This window comes from Neolamprologus multifasciatus, chromosome 7 (genome assembly GCF_963576455.1).
Source record: "Neolamprologus multifasciatus chromosome 7, fNeoMul1.2, whole genome shotgun sequence".
In the NCBI taxonomy this organism is placed as follows: Eukaryota; Metazoa; Chordata; class Actinopteri; order Cichliformes; family Cichlidae; genus Neolamprologus; species Neolamprologus multifasciatus.
In genome coordinates this window covers 54,844,659-54,869,590 of record NC_140445.1, presented here as the reverse complement: position 1 = coordinate 54,869,590, position 24,932 = coordinate 54,844,659, and the positions used below count along the sequence as shown (strand labels likewise).

The following is a 24,932-nucleotide window of genomic DNA, read 5'->3' as shown; positions in this document are numbered from 1 at the left end:
TAGATCGATAGAATTAAGGGTAATTTAAAAAACAATAGCTAGACTACACTAAGTATAAAAAAAGAAATATAGTAGAAATATAAGATATGCAAAATATGACTGTGTTAAAGGCAGAACTGTCAACAAAGAGCATCTGACTTTATTCTCAATAAGATAAACTTGCCAGAAATGTTGCCATAAGATCGAATCAATCTGATATCAGTCTGATATCAGTCTGCGACTGAATGGGGTCAAGTTGGCAATTACATGCAAGCTGTTTCTGTTAATTAACTGTGATAAATCATCAAAAATCCCATGTCTTTTGCTGTCTGCATAGACACAAATCCACATTTAACAGAAAACCACATTTAACTGCTACATTAGCGCTCAGCAGCCATCTTGATCTATAGGAATATAACCAAAATACAACCAGCTGACAGCCAGTTGAGTCGCGTCTCTGTGAGTTGTGCTCATTAACAAAGACTCATTCAAATTGATGGTAACGTGATTTTTCCCATGACTTTTCACAATCTCTCTGTGAGTGATTGCAGTTAGTCCAAGTCAGACTGCAACTGTTTGCAGAAAGCCTCCTGAAATGCATCCTGTTCAATTGCTTTGCAATCACCACAAGTTGCAATCAGTCGCAGAATGTCAAAAAATATGTACCAGTATGTTTTTTTTTTGTAAATGCAAGGAGATTGCTGCCCTATTTTCACTTGAGGCAGCTTTGTCAAAGCTACCTCATAACTTTGTCAAAAGTACGTTTTTTTTGGTTGAGCTGATTTACTGTAAAATTATTCAGCTTAAGTTATCTCATTTTTATTTTTTTCCCCCACTAATAATCAGTAAAGCGGTGAGTTTATAGCTATGTTTCCACTGACAAATGCATAGAAGGTGTTTTGTAAGTCTTTCCTACAAAATAACTGAAACATGCAGTTCCCTGGAAGACCACATCATCGAAAATCATCCATAATTAAAGGAAGGATTGCATAGAGCATTCATTTTAATTCAAACCCGTCACAATAACATTAAAGCATTTTCAAAACTTTCCCCGGATGTTTCATCAGCCTAATTCATTTTGCGCTAAGCTCAATTATTTCAGTTATATTCCACTGAAAATTGAACATTAAATCGAAATCTGCCTGCTCTGTTACTGCTAAAGCAAGTCCTCTCGCTGGCTCTGGATCCACGGTTAATTACATGTACATCAAGCAAATCTCAGCACTTCTGTCTGACGTATTAAGCAGTATTCTCTCTGTTTCTCGGTTTTCCTCTCCAATTAAGACGGTGTAAAAAAGGATTTTCCAGAAGTCTTTTATTCAATTTAGACCTGCAGGAGAATACCTTATTTAGTCTAGGCTGTCTGTAATGTGTGTCCTCTGTCGGTCTTGACTGAGATGCACTATAATGCTACATGTAAGTAAGTCTCTGTTCTGCCAATGTGCAGGGATGCAGATGTACTTGGTGAAAAGCTTGAGCCTCAGCGACAGCTCTTCTTCCTGGATGTTTGGTTCTGTGAAGTCCAACTGTCTGAGTTTCCCTGAGGCTGTTAATCGGCTTTGAAATGGAAACAATTAGTTCCATAGCTGAGGTAGCCTGTTGTGTGGATGGATTCTTCCTTGCAGGCTGAAAAGCATTTTTGCTGTGTCATTTGGAGCTAGCAGAGAGGATGTAGGTCCTTGGAGTTAAATGTTTGTTTCTTGCATTTCAGAAATTGTGAATTTAAAGCTTATAGATCTGCTTTTTTCCCTCCCACAACAACAAAAATGAATGAAAATAATCCACAAAGCAGGCCCTCAGCTTGTTGTTGAAATAGCTGGGCAATGTAACCTGTTATATGTGCAGTGACTTGAAAGTGTGGAAGCGTCGGGGCTGTTCTTGGAGCAGCTTGGAAGGTCTCCTTAGTCTCTTCTCTTCAGATGTCTGGCTTTAATTTGTCTCGGTGCGCCCGAGGTAAGGTCATGATCCAGATGCTTCTTACGCTCCTCTGATGGTCTTCAGATTTGCACAAGCAGAAAAGAGGAAGAGTGATGTACAGAGTGGGAGGAACATTGTGATGTCTCTGCCTAGCACCTCCTCTTTTTCACAGTTGTACATCCTCATTTATAATGAGCGAGCCTGTCTAGCAGAATAGTGTCTCATTTCTTGGTGGTGAAAGAAACTCAACAGGGACTCCTAGATGGGACCTAGATATTCATTGCAGCACTGAGATGACTGAACAAGTCTCAAGATTGCACGATTGCACCATGTTTCCAGGATCCTTTCTTTAAGTTAAAAAAGTATTGTTTTTATTATCATTATCTCAAAACATGAGCCGCTATACGTCTTGGCAAAAATACAAAAAAGTAATAAGATGACACAGCGAGAAAAACTAGACTGGAATTCTTACCAAAGCATGCATTGAGATGCCTTCTTGGTCAAGCCTGGCACATCTAATTTGCAGACGAACAACAATGAATAATAGTAGATATTACAATTTCAAGGTGTGTTGCACATTGTTTTAGCACGCAAAATGAGATTGCATACATCAGGACAGATAATTGATGACAACAGGGGGAAAATGTTTTTAATAGGTTCTGACCTTAAGGCTATAATTGATTCAATTCACCTCATCACGTTTCACTAATTTCTGTGAGAGGAATAGCTGTGGGATTTTCTATTTTATATGGGTGGGGGTTGGGGGGGGGGGTAGATGGCTGGAAGCATGTACAATTACTCACATGAAAGAGCTCTTGTTAAATGAGCTTGGCACTCAAGAAACAAACCTCAGAATGTGCCTGTGCAGGCGTCTGTATGCATGTTAATCAATAGTCATGATTTATTCAATGAAGCAGTTGTCAGGAAGTGGTTGTGCTAAGTGTTAAGAGGCTGATGAGAGGCAGACAGTGGTTTGTATTAGTGTCCGCAGAGAAGGAGCAGCTAAAATAAAAGTAGGTATCAGCAGCTGTAGTGAATTTGAATAGCCAATATGGACTTGTTGTCATAGAAAATATTTTGAAGATCCTGTGCCAGATGTGAAAAAGCAAATTTCCTGGACAGTTAATGTTTTAGCACATTCCTCGTTGTTTCGGTGGATGTGGTTGCTTCTGAGGACGGTTCACTGAGGGCACCCAGCCACTTTCTAAATTGGCTTTTGATTCATTTCTAATCTGGCAATGTCTAAATAATGCCTTTGGATCAGGGTTTCATGAGCTATGTCCTGAAAATAGAGTGAAAAACAAGCGGAATCAACCATGTCTGTGTTTGTTTGGCCTACTCCGTTCAGGGCTCTTGCAAAATGTAACCAGCGTGGCATTGACAAAGATTATGGTCCCACAGGCCACAGTGGGTGTGCAGGGAAAAAAAGCGGCCTTGCTCTCGCAGCTGGCACTGAAACATATATACTTAGGCATAGTGGCACACGCTGGCGCACAGCTGCATACACAGACACAGACAGACACACGCACAGACAAACACATAGAGTAAGAGAGTCCGATTTGGATAGCATCAACAAGGGGATAGTCCTAAGTCCAGACATTTGTAGTAAGTGTTTGACTCAGCTCAACCCCCTCATAGACACTTCTAATGTAGTTGGCTCTGCCTCCACCCTTCACCCTGGATCCAGCCCAGATGGAACGCACCCATCTCACTCTCACTCACTCCGTCTTAATCATTTCCTCTGTCTTTAGACACAAAATAGTAAAAAAGCCAAGTTAATGATATAAAAACCATCGCACTGTCTCTTTAAGTGGGGATTAGAAAAAAGAGGAGTGGAGGCCAAGGGAGTAGAGGGGGGCTGTGATGAGGAGGGTAAAAATAAGAAGCCCGGCAGGAGCGGCACTGCAAGGTCACCTCTGCTGTAGTGTCTGGCCTGTCGGATCGAAGGCATGGCTAAGGGGTTGCTGTGGTACGGTGCGGTCTCCCAGGAATGCTTCAGGAAGATCTCCTGCCATACCTGAGGCAGCCGGTCATTTATCTGGAATGCTGCGCTCCGACTGCTAACGACCAGCTCAAATTGGACTATTTTTTCCCATTTGTCAGTTGGCCAGCTGCACTGGCTCAGCTGCGCATCTGTGTGGAGGCAAAGCTTTGGACAATGAAAGTTCCAAACTCATTTTTCTCACTTCTTTTCATTTTGTGTCTCTCTTCTCACAGTTGGGAGAGTTTTCAGTATTGTTGCCGCTTGTCAGTCTAAGTAAGTCTCCCCTGGTGCAGTGTTAATGGAGACAAGTGCCTTTGGCATGTGGCAAAGCATTTACTTTGACATTACAGAGGCCCCTGCACAGCAGGGGTCGTCAGTATTGCTTGTAGTGTGGCTGTTGTTAAGTATAGTTAACGTGTATGTACATTTTCTGCAGTAGCAAATGTTTAATCTTTTGACTAATTAAAAAGTCATTCTCTTTTTTTGAACTACTTTTAAAATCATAGCGGAAATAGTTGAGATACTATCTCAACTATTTCCACTTTACACAGAAAAACAGGAATATCTTTAATACAGTCCAACAACTATTTTAAAATGTAAGGCATCAACAATTATCACTAGCTGATGAGTTAATAGTAACTGCAGAACTGTGTTTGGTGGCCTGTAGTGTGCTGTAATTGTTCTTTTTGCACTGTGCTTCCAGTGGAATCATTATCTTCCATCAGCAGTATAATGCAACATAGTCTAAGTTCAGAATTTCAACTATAACATGGAGTGTGGTGACAGACTGTGGCTGTTTCCGAACCAAGAACAACCCCACCTCCTTTGTTCATTAAGATGAAATGAGAGGGTTTTCTGCAACATTTTTATCATTTAAATGAGCTTCATCAAATAGGTCATTAATATGGAAATTAGCTTCCTTTAGCTTTATTGGAATCCCTTTTTCAATCCAGCGAAAGGCTAAACATTAGTGTAGGTTTATGGTGACTTTTTAGTTTCTGTGTTACTTGAAAATATTTTCTTAGAGAGATTATTATACTGCTTAGCACAAAAAGTATTTCTAATATTTGCTTTACCATTGTATAGAGAAGGTATTCAGTAGGCACTACAGTATGTAATTTCAACTTTAAAAGAAAAGAAGATTTTAACTAACTTCACCCTAGTTTTCACACAAAAAGACTAATACCTATACCGTAATGAAGAATCAATGTACAGCTGAAATCAGCTCATAAACAGAACAAAGCAAGGTGTTATATGTTGTATATTTTCTCTAAAAAAGAGAGAAAGTATGTTAGAGTTTGGATTTTAGTTGAGGAGCTTGGGATACACGTCTCACACACCTTTACCAAAACTACTTTGATTATAACTGACGTTATCGTTATCTGTCGCTTATATTATTGGGCCACAGCACAGCTTGGTGATGTTCCTCTAGTGCAGAGGAGAAACCACTGGCCGGTCAGGAACTGGCGGAGGCGAGTCAGTCTGACAAGGTGTGAAAAGAGTCATGATCTTCTTCTCTCTCCCTCTCAGATCTCACTTTGATGGACTGCTTTGTAGTGCAGGGAGCTGGGCAAGTGCTAAGCTACATTACAATATATGGCGTGTTTGCCCAGCAGGTGCCATTTCCCTCTCTGCCATAATATGAATCGCTTTGCATTTCAGCTGCGCTGAATGCCAATGTCAGCTTAAGCATGTAACTCACAGACCTCTTCTTTAAACACTTCCTGCACCACCTGGGAAAAAGAAGCAGTGATATTCTGCTTGTTCAGCTCAGTTTGTATTGCGAAAATCTTTAAGAGTCAGATTAACAAAAAAAATAATAATTCTTACATATATATATATAGTGGGGTAAATAATTATTTTTTCTTTTGCTTAATCCCTTGCTGAACTTAAAAAGAAATGAACTGTCTTAGGTAGGTTCATTTTACTGGAAAGAGGTAGAATATCAACCAAAACTCCAGAAAAAAACTAGATTAGATAAAAGTTATAGATTGATTTGCATGTCATTGAGTGAAATAAGTATAAGGATGATATGATTTAGTACTTGGTGGATAATCCTCTGTTGTAGTTGGTCATGAGGTTATAACATGTCTCAGGAAGGATTTTGGCCTACTCCTCTTTACAGAAACTCTCTGCATCCTTCAGGTTTCTTGGCTGCTACCTGGCAACTTGAAGCGTCAGCTTCCTCCACAGATTTTCTGTAGGACTGAGGTGTGAAAACTGGCTAGGCCACTCCGTGACCTCAATGTGCTTCTTCATTAGCCACTCCTTTGTTGCCTTGGTGCTATGTTTTGAGTTATTATCATGCTGGAAGACCAATCTTCAGTACATTGGCCTTACTGTTGGCCCCTCGTTGCAATGAAGTAATTTTGTACCCTTGGTAAAAAAAGAAAAAATAGCCACAAGGCATAATGTCTCTACCACCATGCTTGACTGTGGGGATGGTGGTTTTTTTTGGCTTATACTCAGCATTTCTCTCCCTCTCAACATGTTGGGTCAAGTTCATGCCAAAGCTCGAGAGCTCCAGACCAAGAGAGATTAGTGGTCATTTTATATTTCTTCCATTTCTGATTAATCACATCAACAGCTGTCACCTTCTCATCAAGATTGTTGCTGATCGTCTTAAAGCCAATTCCAGCCTTGCGAAGGTCTACAATCCCCTGGTGGTAGAGAGGTTGGAACGAAAGAAACGAATTCTGTGGACAGGCGTGCTTTGTACACAAAATGAGATGAGATCAGGAGTATCATTGATTGATTAGGTGTAAGAAAAGAAAAAAATCTCCAAACATGTACACCAGATCAAACTCAAATTGTCTAAGTGGCCAGAAAACCCCAAGAGGTAAGTGAGAAATTGTGCTTTTGGACCAGTGCTTTATTGTTCTGAGCTACAGGGAATCATGTTCAGTCCCTACTGTTGTTTATCTCAAATGCATATGGCACTCGCTGGCAGCCCAGCTGAAACACTGTCTGTCACTTAGTGGGCACTGCAAAAAAAAAGAAAAAAGGGACACATCATGTGGAACATGGTAATACGAAAAAGAACTGCGATGTGTGATGACAGGCAAAAGCCACCAAGCACACCTTTTAACTGGCTCTAACCTACTCTACAGAGGCAGGTGAAATGCCTTAGCAATAGTCGTTTATTGTTTTGTGGCATTCCTCATTTATTGTTGTTCAATGACTCAACTGAGCAACAAGCCAATCACAAAATCTCCTACTACCTCTGTGTTGGCTTTTTTGCGTTGGTCCAAGGTGTGGTTTAGGTGTAATGAGGGAGTGTGAAAGTGGTGCTTAATACCGAGCATCAAGTTTAATGAAGTCAATGTGCAATTAACTGAAAGCCGACCTTGGTTGCACAATGACTTCCTCACCCTCTTTGATACCAACACTGCCCCTTGTTTGCCTCTTAGACTCCTGTTCTGCTCCTTTGCCATGTCTCTATCAACTTTGATGTCAATAACTCACCACCGGATCCACACAGATTAATTAATATGATTAAAAAAATAATAACGAGGGGTAAATTTCCACTAGATGAATATAGCTCTTCTCAAGTTCAGGGAAAAGGCCAAGATTCTTTCAACATTCTGTAGGTGTTTACCAAATAATCCCACACAACAAGTGAAGCAGAAACTTAATTGTAACTAATTAGCTCCCTAGAGGTTTAATTGGATCTGCATTCTTTATTCCCCAGTTTACCTGCAGTATGTAAATCCCGCTTCCATGTTGAGGAGGGGGAAAAAAGGAGAAATGCTAGGGTATGGAAGGGCTCTGTAAAGGGAGACTGAATTAAGTGAAGTTGAAAATCAGTCTGTAACAAGCTTAATTTCTATCTTGTCTGGCTCTCTTCATCCATTCAGCAGCCTGGAGCTGTTTCCAGCCTGTGTAATTGAATGTGCATTCACTAATGGTAGAGAATACGACTCATCTCTGAGGTCAGGTAATAAGAAAGCTTTGTTCTTTCTTCAGATGAGTCGCTACCTCTGGATTGAAAGTGACTTTGTCGGCAGTCTTATTGTTGTGTGGGAGCCATACTTGAACTCGATTGGAGAAACCGAGCAACCTGCTTCTGTTTTGTTTTTTTATGGCATTCCTTTGAGGGAACGCAGTTGTTTCTTTTGCATGATTTCACTTAAAATGATGAGGCTCAAACCAGAGCACCACCATCTGTCCACCTTGACTTTGAAGTGCACTTTTCTGGGCGAGGGTACTTTCTGTTTTCAGGTTCATCTGCACTATCACAGACTGGGAGTCCACCGGTGGGGTATTGTTCACTTTCCTCTTGACAAATTACACCATGGGTTAAAGGTTAAACGAGCTCTGCTACCGCCAAAACAGGATATTACTCTTTTCTTTTTCTTTTTTTTCCTTTTTGTAAAATCTTGCTGAAATCACCAACAAGAGAACACAATGAAGGCCTATTCATCCAAGACCTTCAGCTACACTGCTGACAATACTGTCCATCCTGTTTTGTTTCTATAGCAACTGCAACTGTTAACTTGGCCTTACCTAGCCTGAACATAGTATAGAGTTGCTAAACTAGTAGAAAACAGATGTCAGTAGTCTGAGTGCCAGATCCACTCCAAAGTAATTTTTTGTTACATAGCTTTCTTCCTTTTCATAACACTTCATCAACAATTCCCCTTTAAGCAGGAAACAAGAAAGGTTTAAATTGAATTTTACTGTGATGCTTGACCTCATAAAGGAGGCTTTCTAATCAAGCAGGCATTGCATAGCCAACCCCCAAAAAAGCAAAACAACATTTAGTTAAAAATCTGTAATGTTCTGTTTCTACTTTGTCTATGGACACCAGAATAAAACGCAAACACCACAATAAAACAAGTTGGAAAAGAAGGCACACAGAGCGTTTCAGTAATAGTAGAGACAGGAACAGGGTGTGGAGCATTCAGCCTCAGAGGGTGTTACATCACCAGACTTTTCCCCTTTTCCATCAGGCCACACATACATCATCACAGCAAAGAGAATAAAAAAAAAAACAGGATTCACAGGACTTTGGTCTGAAATCTTTTGCAGAAGTTTGTTTATGAGCATCATCCCACTTCAATGTGAACAAAAATAAAAGAAATAAAAAAAAATAATAATAATAATAAATATAATAAAAATATATTTTTGTGTAATTTTATTCTATATTCTATATTCGTCATGGGTGAAGTGAAATATTTAAACATAGTTTTAATTTGATTAATTATAACTTACAACTAATGAAAGTCAGAAAACCATTATCCCAGAGTTTTTATTTGAAGTTTGAGTAAGTTACTATTTAACTGTATAAACACCTCGTATCTCCGGCGCTAGTGCTATACATGGAACCGCAGTCAGTAAAGACTTGACAGTTGTCCAGGAAATGTTCGTTAACACACTCTACAAGGAGTGTAAGCCACAGAATGTCATTGCTGAAAAGGATGCCTGCATTGAAGTATATTAATGGAAAGTTGACTGGAAGAGAAGTGTGGTAGGAAAAGTTGCACAAGCAACATGGATCACTGCAGTCTTGAGAAGACTGTCAAGAAAAGTTAATTCAAGAACTTGGAAGAGCTTCACAGGGAACAGACTGAGAGTGCAAGAAAGTGGCTACAACTGTTTCAGTCCTAAAGTCAGTAGTAAAGTACATTATTTTGTTTTTATTAACCTCCTAGGACCTGGCGTCCACATATGTGGACATCACATTTTGGGTTATTTAGACCAAAATACTAAATTTTACTCTACAAGTGCCTGATATCCACTTACGAGGACATTATACTGCTACTGTTCTATCAAAATTTTAAACGAATATCCTCATATGTGGCTCATATTTTTCTTAGAAACAAAAAATAGGTAAAAAAAAATCTGGTAATTCTTTGTTTTTACATTCATCGGGTCCCAATATGCCCAAATATCAAAGAGAAATTAAAAATGCATGCTGTGGAAGAGTTCGGGTCTTAGGGGGTTAAGATGCTAAATTATAGTTATTTATTTGCATTACAGAAAATTTTCTTTTAGTGGTTGAATGTTATGCTTGATTAATTCAGAGAAGTGGCTCAAAATTCAGTATATAAACATTAATTTAGTTTATTTGCCTGATAAATAACAATATAATTTTTGTTTTTAAACTAGTTTTTCGACAGATTTCAAAAACATTTGTGGGGTTTTTTGTTTTTATGACAGGCGGTTTACTGAATTTGTCAAGCCCCATGGATGATACTTGGATCTGATGGTTATATTGCCTGTATATACTGGATGAAAACTGAGCTGAATTGATCTATCCACAAACCGACAAACTCCAAAACCTTCATGGGACAGTGCAAATGATTTTGCATAACAATGGATAAAAACCTGTGTCTACAAATGTAACATTATAAATTTGAGACTTCAGCTGTAAAAATGTCATCTAAAAGTCTATCGCTTGTATATTAAAATATAACTTTCTCATTATGTTATTATTTTAGTTTAGCAGCTCTAGGGATTTAGAGCTTAACAACACTAGTATTCAGACTTATAGGGGTTAAACAGGTTAAATACACACATGCATATCTTTTCTGATGAGCAACTACTGCTTCACATTACTCCTTTTTCTCCCGTGAAAATCTTTATTGACATAAAATACTAATCAGACAACCATGTGAAGGAAAAACTAACAGTTGTTGCAGTTTCAGTGTCTTAATGCAAGTCGCAAACTTCATTTTTGTTGTCAGTTTGGCAACAAAATTAAAAATGTTAACACTGTGGTATAAAAGAAATCCAAAATAAAACTGGTATAGGCTATTTAAGTTACATGGCAAAAAAAAATGTGTAAAAGGAAAAACGTACATCAATTTTATGATTTTGTAAAATCTGCACAAGCTTGGACGACAACAACATGCTGTTTTTGCTTCCACATCGTCTGAACATGTTTTTCAGTTATATTTGTAGGACTGCAAGTGGGTTCAGCCTTGAGTTCAAAAGTCTCGTGCTGTTTCTTTTATGGGCACCTTGTAGGAACAGTTGGTCCTGTTGTACCTAACATTTTATTTGTTAGGTATTGTCATAGTGATGATAGTTAATTTAGGAAGATGATGTGACAGCCAGCATGTTTATATGAATTAGGTAGGCTTTTTGTAAAATAATTCTATGAGTTATTAATATTGTTAGTGATGGCAAAGTAGGGGTGGTAGTAGTAGAACTAGCAGTGAAAGTAGTATATTCTGCAGATGAGACTGGCACCTTCAGTGACAGTTGTGTCATGCCTGCCTGAGAAGGTTCATCATGAGCTCTAGCAAAGCATGTCAGGCATGCAGGTGAAAGACTGGAATGTGATTAGTCTGTCCTGCAGGATTGTGATAAGAGGCCACAGTTCATGCATATCAGTGGAGGGGGAGCTATTTGACTCAACTCTGAAAAAGTGATACTTAATAAAGACTTGCTCAAATATATGTTCGAGGCAGTCACCTTTCATTTGCTAATTGAGCTGCTAAATTTGATTGGGTAGTGCATGTGCTTAAAGAGGATTTTCCTCTGCTACGAATGCCATTAACTGTCGATTTTTTAAAAAAAAGATAGTATTCTACACTTTGCTGATAGCAAACAGTCCGCTTTGCCTTTTCTTGAAAATAATGATGGACCTCGCAGTTCATGCATAATGCAAAGGCTGTGGAAATAGTTTTTCCTGAGAGCACACAGCACCGCCTTTGGACTTAAGTGAAATATAACCTGAATTTGACATTTTCTAATATCCTACACCAAACTTTTTGTTTCAAAGAGATAGAGGTGGTAATTGCTGCACCAGAAGAAAGACTGCCGATTCTTCTGGGTATTGCGGGTGACTGTGGGGACAAGGCGAGATTGGAACATGGTAATTGCAAAGACAAGGGCTGAGAATAAATGGGGGAAAAGAATTCTTTACTGTCAGACAGAGGAAGGTCAAAAGCACAAGTGTATGACATCCATGCATGTTACAGTGTGTTATTCACAACGCACGCAAGGGACTGATACCTTTTCTTAGATATCCACTTCACTGCTTTGGTTCTGACAAAGAGAAGAGATGATCTCTGCTGAAGTTTCCCCGACTACACTGAACTAACAGGATACAAGATGCAAGGATGTCAGCAGTGCTGGGTCACAGTGAATATCAGAGCAGCCCTCCCCCTTTCCCCAAATCATTATTTTATCATTTGATTAATGCTTCCACGGTGTTGACAGAATGCTTATACATTTCCTCAAAGATGAAAGACAAACAGGAGCAATTTATTTCTCCAGATTAGATATTGATCCCAGATAGTGTGCTGGGGATCGGATATCTCTTCCGAAAAAATGAACGTCAAATATTAAGCATCACAACTTTTTATTCTCTCCCCTATATTTTTATTAAACAGCGGTCCTCGCACACACACACACACACACACACACACACACACACACACACACACACACACACACACACACACACACACACACACACACACACAACACAAAAAAATGAGATTTCTGCAGTCTTAAAAGGATTTGTCTCCTCACTGTTAGTCAGTGTCAAGCTATAATTTAGTATCTCTGACATGATAATTTATGATCGTGCCTGTTTGTGTCTTGTCTCAGTAATGTTTTTTTTCCTCAATAGTTTTGTCCCATTTTGGGGCCTCTTGACTGTGGCCAGAGGCATAGCGCAGTACATAATCAAGAAAGAATGTCGTGTCATAAATAGGACGAAGATCCCGAGCAGATTCCCTGTATACAGGCTGTAGGTTTGGACCAACCCTGTTTCTCCAACAGGATTAGATTGACTTTAAAACAAACTTTTTTTTTTAAGAGTAAGACTAAGACTAAAGGAAGCTCATAAACTCTCAATAACACGAAAAACCTTACTGGTCTATTTCAGATGATGGCTGTGCTGTTGTTCACATGACCCTACTCTACATCGCTACAAAGTTTTAGCAGAATTCATTCAAAATGTTTGAGTTATCGTGTTTACAGACAGAATAATGACATGTACGCAAACATTACCAGAACCCTAACCTACTTGGCGGAAGTAAGGAGAACAATAAGAGTGTTGTTTGTTTATTAATATCAATTTCATTCAAAACAACACTCCACTTATTTTTTTTTAGCCTCAAAGACAAGTCATCAGACACACAAATAATAATCACGTAAAGAAGGTAGAGCAAAGTCTAGCTTAAAACGGAGACAATTAGTAAAGGAATCTATTACCATAAAGTTTCCAGAAGCTTTGAGATGCCAAGTTATTTAATTTACGTTGCCTATTTAATCTATTCCACGTGGCTGGAGCAGAAAACATTGGCAAAAATCTTTTTTTCCCATACCTGCCCATATGTTCCAGATGTGTTTGAGAGAACAGTGGTGAGTAGATGGCAGAGCAACTACACTGCCTTCTGAATCCAGACTGATGCAAAATAGTACCAGCATGAGGTTGCTCAAGTGTTTCTGACTGATTCGTCCAGACTGAATACCTCTGTATTTTAGACTCTTGTGGTCATGTTGTCATAAACAGCTTTAGAAGACGTTACTAAATAAAATTAGACATATAATCAGTTTTAGAATTTATTTTCTGCGCAGTGGGCTGTGGACACACCGCACAGTGAATAGGTGTGTGTGTGTGTGTGTGTGTGTCTTTGTGTATGAGATAACAACAGCAGTGAAGTCACCGTTGCCCAAAGGGAGCATAAACACCTTGAGTCACTCACAGACTGCACAGACAGACGGGAGTAAACAAACAATTATGTTCCTGTGTATATATCACACCATAAATGGGGGTTTCGTTGCAGTACAGGAGAAATGAATCTACTTGAATTTGAATTACTCTTGTGTGACCTGTTCACTTGAGGATTGCAGATAGGAAGTCAGGGGCTTTATTTATTTTTAATTTCCTTTTTCTTTTAGCCTTTCTTTTTTTTTTCTTCTGTGGCACGCTGGCTGTCTAAAAGGTTTGATTTGTTAAGCCTTACAGCTAACCGTCTCCCAGTTTGACCGCTATTTGCTGTGAGTGCTCATCGCCGTATTCCAAATTACCTTTCTCTGAATTCACCTTTTATTCCATACAGTCGGGGGGGAAAAAACAAAACACTGTTGCTTTGTGTTTAGTGCCAGCGTGACAGCCTGGTGTGAATTATCTCACTGTTTCTGTCAGCGTAAAACAAATAGAAGAGCGAGACATCAATTACTGTAGCGACTCCTGGGGAAAATAAAAGCATTGGAATCTAATGAGTGTATTACATTTACGTGCTGTTATATAATTTATGCCCTGTTAACCCATCCATCACCTCGATGCATACAGTTAACTACAAGCTGAGATCCCAGTGCGGATTCGCTACAGGAAAGAACAAATCACCAAATGGCAACTCGTACGCGCCGCATACCAGAAATGCTCCTTATAACATTAAGTGTTATAAGTAAGTGTATGCACTCCTCTCATAAACATTAGTGTTTATTTGCATATCCTTTCATTTCATGCAGATTTTAACCCTGAATTCCTGAAGTAATGCTTTTGACTTTGAAAAGCTCCTACACATCAGAGAAACACAGCTGATGATCCGCACTGCGAGCTGTGCTGTGAGTCACTGAGGCTTAGCAGGATCTACTGCTCTGACTCAGACATGTGCTGCTAGGGATAAAGGCTTTCTCCCCCACTTTTATTGTCTCACTGCCACAATGCTGCCTCAGACAGCCATCTCCAACCAAATCATCATCCCACAGAAAACATAACTTGTCCCTAGAGTCTGTTACCTCACGAACACAGGCCAATCAAACCGCTGACTGCAATCGGAGCACTTCAGGGAAATTTCCAGGGGAATATCTCAGGTTTTCGTATTGCGTTGGGTGGCTGTCAGGCGAGAGGTGTCTCGGTGACGTTTGTTAACGTTCTGAAGCTGAGCCAGCTGCTTTAACAGAGCTGGAAGTCCAGTGTTAGCTTTGACAGCAAGAAATGCACCATCTGGACTCTGAAATTCAAGTAAAAAAAAAAAAAAGAACTGCTCCATGTGCATCACTCTGGTCAGTATTTTCTAAAATAAACTGATTACACATATTTGCCACTGAGAGAAGATATGAAGTAGCACGGCACAACAAGTTAGGTTAAATGAAAATGATATTTGATTTATATAGGGCTGTCAGAAAAAAGGAAGAAAAAAAAAACAGGACAATTAGTAATGCACACGATATGTCATTTTTTCCCTCGTACTGACATTTCTGTCTGAAGTCTTCCCGTTTGCCTCTATCATTTTCTCCCCAACCACGAAATCCTTCTCACTTGTTCCGTTTTATCATCACCGAAACTCATTCAACATGTCCGCTCATAGGCATTCAATTTTTTCTTTATTTATGTATTCCACTTTTTATTCGGAATCACATGTTAATGAAGAGCGTCATTATCAACCTTAAATATTTAATTTTCCGCTCTGTGTCTGCTTCCGAGGCAGGCTGAGTGGAAGAGCGGCGGCAGCAGAGTGGCGAGGAAAGGGGTGGGTGGGGGTGGGGGGTGGGTGGGGGTGGGGGGTGGAATGAGCCTGCCGTAGCATCAGCCATATCTGCATCCGCTGCTTTAAAGTCGGCTCCAACCAAAGCAGAAGCACAGCAGTGTTTTTCCACATTGACTCCATCTGAAGTATAGTTAGAAGCCTCCGTTTCTAAACAACCTAAGATTCCAGACTCGTTGTAACTACGCTGGCCAATTTTTTTGGAGGCGAGCTCCAGATTCGGCTTCAGTGTCTGTCTTTGCCCCATAGCCCCATCTTTAAACTTCATCCCCGGTCCCAGCATTAGCTCCAGAGAGGCTGAGTGCCCTTGTGATAAGGTGTGAGGCCTGTCTGCCTCTGACTGACAAGCCTGCTCTCACCATGCCAGTGCCTGCTGCTTGATAAGAGAAAATGTCAGCATGATTTTGGGAAATGTCATTTATCGCGGCTTTCTGGCCGTGTCTGTAACCCAGACTGATTATGGTTGCTGGACATTTATATCACTGGGGGTGGCTTGGAAAATTGTACAAATGCTATGTTTTTCTGTGATAACACACTTAATATCCCTTTTGCTGTAATGGATTTGATTTTGTTCCCTTACCTCTCCTTCCCTTGTCTGAATTGACGCAACATTAGATGCTGCACTTGCTAGTTTATTTTATGAAGCGTGTATCAGACACCATCAAAGTGTCTGCGTGTGGAGGCGTTTAGATCAGGGATTCACTCCACAGCCAGACAAAGACTTCCACCATTCTCTGTGTTGTGTAGAAGCTGTGAGTTGAAGTGTTTGTGGTACGAGTGGAGCCCCAGATTTAAGTGACAATCTGCTGCTAGTCTTTGTCGGAGTGTGTGTGGGGGCTGCGTGGTAGATAGAGGACATCTTGCTGTATTATTTAGAAAGACAATCTTCCCCAAAGATGAGTGGGTTAACAGGAACCATTAATTGGTTTAGCAGGATCATATACACTCTAGTTCCGGCTTAGCTGCAAGGAAGAAAACGCTCGTGTTCAGACGTATTCAAAAGCTTCTGCTTGTTGTTATTTTTTTTCACACTATAAACCCTCTCACTGTGAAGATGGACTATTTACCGTTCGCTTTTTTTTTTCCTCCTTTTTTTTTTTTGCCTTAGGTTTTGATTTGTGGATCCAAGATGAAGCAGAGCTGAGTTTGTACTCACATCATCACTTTTAATGTTGGATTCAAAACCCAAGCTATCATATATTATTCAGGGAGTTTGCGTCTTCTCTCCGAAGCACTTCACTATAGTACTGTACCTCAGCTTTGCCGCTGCTGATTCTTGGAGCCATTCTGTTTAGAGGAGGGTCTGTGATTCAGTGCTGTATATATTTTTTCTCCCCTCATTGTTGACTCAAAGTGACATTTGTGGGACACCCTGATAAAGCAATTCTTCCTGCTGCTCAGACCAGCCCGGTATTTTCAACAGATTTTCTCATTCATTTGTATTCACCTCTTTTTTTTTTCAGGGAGACCCTGGCTGCCTTTTGTGATCCACAGCCCCAAAGTAGACTGAGACAGGAAGAAGTGTCTTTAACGTGGGCTCCCTGGCAGCCTCTCGGGAGCTTAGTGAGAGTGTTGTCCCCCCACTCTTAACCAAATTTATAGCTACCCTGACTGTGGAAATCTAACAAAGGCACGGGCCCACAGTTCCTGGTATATTTGTCAAATCACTGCACCTGTGAGAGTCCCTGTGCAAGATAAATTCGAGGTTGGAGTGTTTGTCCAGGAATAAATCTCTCTTTTTTTCCCATTGTCTTTGTTTGGGTGAGCTGTAGGCAGCGAATGAGCTTTCCTCTTCACGTGAAGTGGAGTTGGTGAAAGCCATGATAAATGGTGCTCTTTGTTGACACCTTCATTGGGTTATTTATGGCTCATTAATTGAAGTGAAAAGGAGACTTGTTGGCACAGCGGGGGGAGGTAGCACCAGGCCTCCGTGGCTGTGCCTCAGACCGGCCCACAGGCTTCGGGGGGTAAAGCAAGTGAGGAAGGTAGTGAGGGTGAGGCAGCCATCCCTCTCTTACGTTTGTCAGTTTCGCATTTGCCGTCGATAGAAAGTTGTTTTCTAGGAATGAATAAGGAGTGAAAGAGGAGGACATGCAAGGGAACAGCCTCCACCTGTTCCAGGCGGCCCCTTAATATTTCAGTTTGCACACACGAACCTAAGGTACAGCAACCCCGGTTAGATGTGATAAATTAAAGATGCGTATCTGAAATAGTAAATACAAAGAAAATTGTCGGTTTACATTTAGAGCAGCTCAGGGATGCTTCAAATTATAAATGGTCTTGCAAAATGTTCTCGCCTTAGCCGTTTAGAAGTCGGTGTTTATTGCCGAGCCCAAAAAAAGAAAAGAAAAATCTGGATCTGCAGTGTATGTATTGGTCACAGCTGCGCTCAGATTTTGTCTGAAGTTTACGATACTTCGTCTTTTTCATCCCAACACAATTTCCTTTGAACGCTTTACGTCTTCCAAGGAGAAAGAGCCACTTCAGACATAAGCTCATGAGCACACTTGATTAACAAGTGGATTAACTATGCTCGTTTCATGGGATGATGTACCTCAAAGCACTTCAAAGGCCACGGCGAGTGCCCATGAGGTGCAGTAATGAGGGGTTCTTCTCCACAACGACAAATTTGGTGGCCTCGCTTCATGTGAACCTGATCATTTTCTCATTTTGTGCGCGCTTGCTCTTTTCTGTCTCCTGCTCTCTGCCACTCAGTTTCTCCTGCCTTCCTCTTGCGATCATTTCCCCACTTTTTTCCCTCTCTCCGTCTCTCATCTCCTTCTGCCTTTTCCATCTCTCCCCTTAGATTTCCATTCAGTGATTCCTCTCCACCACCACCGCTGCCGCTACCTTTATTTTCAGCTGAGTTGAGATTTAAGATTCTTTCTCTGCCGTGCACTACATTTTTATTCCAGCTCCTGATTATCTGCAGCCATTATTTACCCCTTTAACATTAATGTTGTTTGTTCTGTCAGCATAAACTAAAGCAGCGATCGTCTGGAAGTTGCCGGGCTTTTTGGTGTCCTTGAACTGCTAGACCGGGTTTGACTCCGCTGAAGCCTGTTTCTGACATCCTCAGTGCTGTCACAGCTGTCAGTCACCTCTCAGTCACGCCCATGTCCGCCAACACTTCTCCATCTTTCAACACCCAGGCTTCCGCCTCACTCTCTATGAGGGGAACATGTCCTGGCCTGTCATACACTCATCCAGAGTGCAGTTTAGAAGAGAGGTGGTGGAGTGGGGGGGGTGGAGAGGAGGGGGATTCAATTTTCTAAGTGGCATAACGTCCTCCTGAGAAGGATTGTGAGGCTTCTTTCTGTATCTGGCAGTGGAATGGCATGTACAACTGTGCCACAGTGGAGTGCCCGCTCATATTCGCTCTCTATCACTCCCTCCCTGCATTTTTATTATTTTGATCTGGCAAGCACATGAGAGATAGTAATCTACACTTCAATTACATCGCACAAGTCATCAGATGCTATCTTGCGCTGGTGATAGAATGTGCTCTGAGGCAGCCCAGCGCCACTGCGAAACAGCCCCTAGAGAGCCAAAGTCTCAGCGTGTGTGCGTGCGTGTGAGTTCCGTCGATCTGTGTTTGTCTGTGCGCGTGCGTTCACGTGCGTTTGCGTGTCTGTCTGTGTGTGCGTGTAAGAGAGACAGAGTGAGCTGGAGAAACAGAGAGAGACCAACAGATCGACAGAGAGACAGAGTCTGGGAAGGAGCTCTATTTATCAGTATAACAGACGTATTTGCCAGTAGGGTACAGTATTTAACCTCAGTTTGTCATTGCGGTGATTCTTATCATTACATTTCATTTAGTTTGCAATGAACAGACTGCGCTGTAATACGAGGATGAATTTCGTGCATCGTTTATCATCTGAATTCCAGATAGTAACCAGCAGAGGGCTAATACAGATGTTTTAAGGTCTTTGTCTACAAGACAGCCACTTGTGCCTCACGAGCTTTTATGTGATTTATTGCAGTGAGTGAGCCCTAATAATAATAATATTGCCATTGCCAGTATTATTTACAATACAGATTTCCTTTTGTTTATTTATTCCACATGTGTGTTCATGTGAGCTGTCTCAACTGTGTCCTGGGAATACATATAGAAATGATCTGTGTTTGTGTTTTCTTTCTTTCCGGTACCGTGTCCTTCCTTGCGCTCGCTCTTCATTCAATCAACTCATTTTCAAGGTAAGCCATGTTATCTATCGTCACGCCCACCATGTTTTAAACACAGCAGCAGCAACAGCAGCATCGCATGATACATTTTCAGTGACATTGTCTTTCTAAAAATGTATTTCTATATGCAAAGACAAACGCAAGCGTGCATACATGTACTGCAAAAGCTTTGACCTTACTTCTAGCGTACGCATTCCCACATAGATTACATAGATGCATGTTTGCTTTCCAGTACTTGTATTTCTTCATATTATTAATTAAAAGCCACACTATATATCATTTTAATATACGTGTAGTACTTGTAAATGGATGTTGGTCTTTGCCTTAAGAAAACCACCTACAGTTACAGTATTCTTCCACTGAGTGGCAGGTATACTCCCCGCTCACTCGCACCGGCAAATCAAGATGGATGGCTGGATTCCATAGTTTTTATCAGACCTTAATGTGCACTTATACAATGACAGAGAACTCTCCTAGAGGCGGACAGAGCGGTGCTTGAGAATTGAGCTAGAAGGAGATAGCACTCTCCAGGCCCAGCCATTTTCTTCCATCAGAGAGCCTGTGATGAGAGGCAGCCCTGGCAGGAAGGCTGTTTCCCAGGTAGGCATCACATTCAGTGCTCTGCCCTGCCTTTCCACTCCTGCTGAACCAGCAAGTGGAAAACCTCACCTACTCTGCGCTTCTATTAGGCCCCACTTCAGATATGACAGCAAATGTGGAGCTGGCTTGTGAAGCACTTTGTTTTTTCTTTTTGTTTTTTTCTTATTAGCATTATTAATTAATATTTCCTGTCAAGACACTGGCCGGTACAAACTGCAGATCTTAAAGGGTAAGGCTGAGGGCTGACTTTATTTGCAGCATATAAATCTGCTCTGTTTTGAATCTGAGGATTGAAGCGATATTAAACAGTTGTTCGGAGCTCTCGTCTGTTTCAGGAGGAAGAGGTGGCAATAAAAAAATTGCTCTCTGCCTTTGTTTGTGCTACCCCGCTGATAAAAGCGCCTTGATGTTTGAATATCTAAACGAATGGGAAAATGTAAATATTTTCTACCAGACGTTTTGAGTGGGACTGCATGCAGTCGCGGTCTCCAAAGCGCACTGCTGTCTAAATGAGTGGTTATTGACAGACCTTTGGCGTCGTGAGAATCACACGTTCTTTGAATCTCTGGTACACTAGCAAAATGTGATCCTCTCTGATGGTTGCATTTGAACTTATTTTGATGTCCCTGAGCATTAAGGGAAGTGACAGCTTACAAATAAATCCATAATTATCACATCTGAAAGCCGCCATCCCCAAACTTTATTTGCATACCCAACACTTGGAGGAATGTGGATAATAAACCCTGAGGGTCTTCCAGACTCTGGCAAAGTCGTAACTGTCATATCATCAGCGTTTGGGTCTTTCTCAAAAGCAAGCTAAAAGGGAAAGGCAGACTGGAGTGAGACAATACCGCTCTGTTAAAAAGAAGCTACAGTAAATGGGCAGCACTGACTAAGGTTCAGCAGAGCACAAAAGGAAACTGAAGGACAAGATTGTTCCCATTGTGTTTTCGCTGTGTATTTCCCCACAGAGCAAGGTCTGCCAAGGCCCCACGGGCTTCATTTCACCCCTTCAAAACCCAACATATTTCTTTGAGTGTCCTGAAGATAGGAACACAATGACTGCCTGTAGAATTTCATCTTAATTCTACCTGGGAACACAAAAGACTAATCACAGCCATCACAAAAGCACCGTTCCTGCAGCCCAGTGTGTGATAGGACAGGCTCCGGCAGCATAAAGGCCTGGCCCTCCAGAGAGCCGGGAGGCTGGAAGAGGCAGTCAAATGGGAAGCAGAATAGGCCAGGCGACACCTAAGATTATGTCTCGTCCACCATGTGGGGAGAACGCAGACCTGTAGGACCAGACATCTATCAGAGGAGGTCACCGTCTGGGCCGAAGTAATAGAACAGTCGTAATTTCACATCAGACGACAGGTGCAAGAAAAGTTAAGCGATAACAGATGTCTGATATTGTACAAAAAGGGTCCGTATGGTCATTTCTGAAGGAATTATGGCTATTAATACTGATTCCTTTATTAAAATGTAAAACAGCTGAGGTTTGTTACATTTTACTATTTATAATTCCCTGTTTCCATGTGCCTTTTTGCATGATGCCACACTTTGCATATAAGCAAAGAAAAAAAAAAGACCTACAGTCTATTGATCTGAAAGTCTGCGAGAGAGACCTTCCAAACAGACATCGCCTTCTAGGTGGCTCAGCCTCTGTACCTCCCCCAAAATTGGTTGCTGGGCTTTAATTAGCCTGGCTCGTTTGCATGGCTGCCATTAGGGATTCAGATAGGGTGGAGTGATAGCTGACATTTTCCCCTCGCCTCCCCTCTTGCCAGAATCCTCCCCTCTGATTCATCTCATCTTCATTTCCCCAGATCCTGTTTTTAAAGTTTTATTTAGGGTGTCATTTATTTAACAAGGGATTATTTATTTAGCGCATCAAATCATTCTGGAATGAATATTTATATATTTGTGAGGGTTTTAAATATTTACATGGTCTCCCCATTTCTAGTTTTGGAGCCACTGTAATGAGTGCTGTTGTTGGATGTCGAGGGGAATAACAAGACTGGTTTCAAAGTGAAAAGTCCTTTGAATATATTTCTAACTTAATTGGTATGAATCTATTATCAGGCCCGATGCTCTGATCATAGTTTAATTGGAGGTATATTATTATGGAATGACTTTAGCGGTGGCTAATGATATTTCGTTCAGCTGATGATATTCATTTGAATGGCGATGAATGATTCATGTCAGGGGTGGTGTGTGAAAACACTTGGCAGTGCCATGACCCCATGTTAGCTGCTCTAATGCACTCGCAGACTGCTACTTGACTAAATTCCATTAATCCTCAAAGAAGCTTAGCCATTTTGCCCTGATGCTCACTTTCTTTCTGCATCTTGTTTTACAGAGACACCATTGTGCAATGGTGGCTTATAAAAGAGGATGAACATTAACAGGGTCGTGTCCTGAGGACTTTAACCACTCTTTCTTCACTTGATCTGTCTAGTGGTGCACTATATAGGCTTGTGAGAGCCAGTGGTCTAACCAGGCTTGCAGAGGCATGTGAAGACTCACTACCAAGTTTACACATATCGGTCCTTAGAAGAGTCTTATTAACAGCAGCTGCAGGCAGTAGGAGAGCACAGAGAGCGGCGGCATGACTGTTGAACCAGGGAACGCCTCTCCACGCTAGAACCCCCACCCCACCCTCCCTTCTCCTCAGTCTTAATGACTAACCAGAATGAGAAGTGGAGGAGAGGAAGAGCCTGGAAGAGCCTGATTTGTTCTGCATGCTAAATATGGCCTGTAATCTTTATTCCTCTGAGTGCCTTATTAAAAGTGAAAGGAAGATGAAATCCCACCAGCCAGCCCATCCTTTCTGCTGTTTATTAGAGGGGCTTTTCCTCTGTTAATATTGAGGTTATGGTAACCTTAGTGGTGATAGATGCATCGTGCGACTTCAGGTAATAATAGCAATGATTGATTCCCACCTGAACCCTGGAGGTGTAATCTAGCAGGATGGAAGAGATAAAGTGGCAGCCAGTGTCTAAGAGATACACAGAGAGGCAGATTCCATCCAACAGTGCTGTTTATCATCCCGCAGACAACAGCACTGTGTCAGAATTTATGATGTTTCCCCTCGTCTCTAATTCATCATTCATTAACTACTCTCTTCTCCCCCTAAATCCATCTCTATTTGTTAGTTTTATCCGTAAGGTTAGGATGAAAAATACCTGTGTGTTAGTTTTCGATTCTGCGGGAAGATGAATGTGATTTCTGACTGCAAGTGTGTCACATCAGTCAGATCTGATTTGATAATCAAAGTGATTTTTTTCTTCTTCCTTTCTTTCCCCCGGCCTTAGAGTTTGTTGTCGTCTACAGCCAAAGTGGCACGCACTTGCCATCATTTACAAGACGACTTGTCTTTTTTTTTGTTGTTGTTTTCAGGCTCGAGTAATTTATTTAGATTAATGCTGGGAATGTGTTTAAGCCTCAATTACATATGTCAGGATTTTCAGAAAATACATTAATATGGAAGAAAAACAAAAACAAGCCTTTCTCAGGCATCTACACTGTGATATTCAGAGCACAGCACAATTTGCATTATTTCTTTACCTTGCCCTTTCTGTGCAGCTGGAATGATTCACACTTGTGATTTTCTTTTTTCTGTCATTATGTAAACAGATAACCAGAATGAGAGAGAATATGATCAGCATATTTTTGTGCCCGTATTTGCATTATGGCGCTCGCGCTGGAGCGCTAATGAAGCTCAAAGACAAGTGGAGTCCTACATAATTATTTTTTAAGCCACACCTTTTCTGTAGTAGAGCTGCACTAGATGGCACATCTATTATTCCATTAGCAGGTAATTAATGACTCTCATTTGTGTAACTGTTATTAAGCCCTTTGAAAGATTGTTTGTGTTCAGATGAAATGAAACACATCCCAGAAGCCATCCATTGTGGCGGATAGATTAAAAGAGCAATAAGGCTCTTTGAAAAATGATATTTTATCAACGGTAATTTTTCACCGTACCTCAGGGGCAGCGATGACAGGGAAACACTGCAGTCCTCCTTCATGTTGATATCCTTTTTTTAGTCAAACTACCAGGGGAGTACACTAAGTGTGATTTATTCATCCCTTGACCAGTAAAAGGTGTCAGCCAGGTGAAAATGGATGCTGGGAGAGTATTGACAGGAGAAATAGCAGTGCAGTTGTCCTGCTCTGTCATATCACTTATGAAGGTGGGGACATGTCCTATACTCCAGATGCCTAGTTCACAGCTGTCTGCCTTTCGCTTGTGCCGTGCTACTTTTTGAATGTTTTTCATTTGCTGCTGATTAATAATTGCACGAACTTTTTCAATTTTGGGATTTTTGTTTCTTGCGGACGCTGTTATTATAAATGTAAGTAATTTTCTAATTTGCTTTATTTATTTTACTCTACTTTTTTTTGGCTTTACTCGTATCCTGGAGTGCATTGCATAAATCTCAGAGAGGATTCAGATTTCCCACATGAGCAGATCAAATTGTCTCTTTTGTTCATGGTTTCGATCTGCCAGTATAATAAGAGATTGAGGGTTTTTTTTTTTTCATTTCCTTTTTTTTTATATTGAAGAACAGGAGGCTGGAGGAATCAAAAGGAGTGTGTCTTATGAACAAACACGGAGCCTTTCCAAAGGAGACACTGTGTAACACAAGCACTGGCATTCCACAACTCCAGCTGGAAAGGCAGAGAGCATCTCCTTGGGATTTATATTTAGCATTTGCTATGCTACTTATAAAATATTTCATAAATAATGTGAATATATTAGACGAGAGAGAGAGAACTGTCGCCAGTCATTCCATATGCACTGCCAT

The 24,932-nt window shown here is 40.9% G+C and overlaps 1 protein-coding gene across 1 annotated transcript in view; it reads left to right on the top strand.

Annotated features, from left to right (window-relative positions):
• Positions 1-24,932, top strand: part of roraa (RAR-related orphan receptor A, paralog a) — a 187,084-nt gene that overhangs the window by 53,862 nt on the left and 108,290 nt on the right. The gene's annotated exons all lie outside the window — the stretch shown is intronic.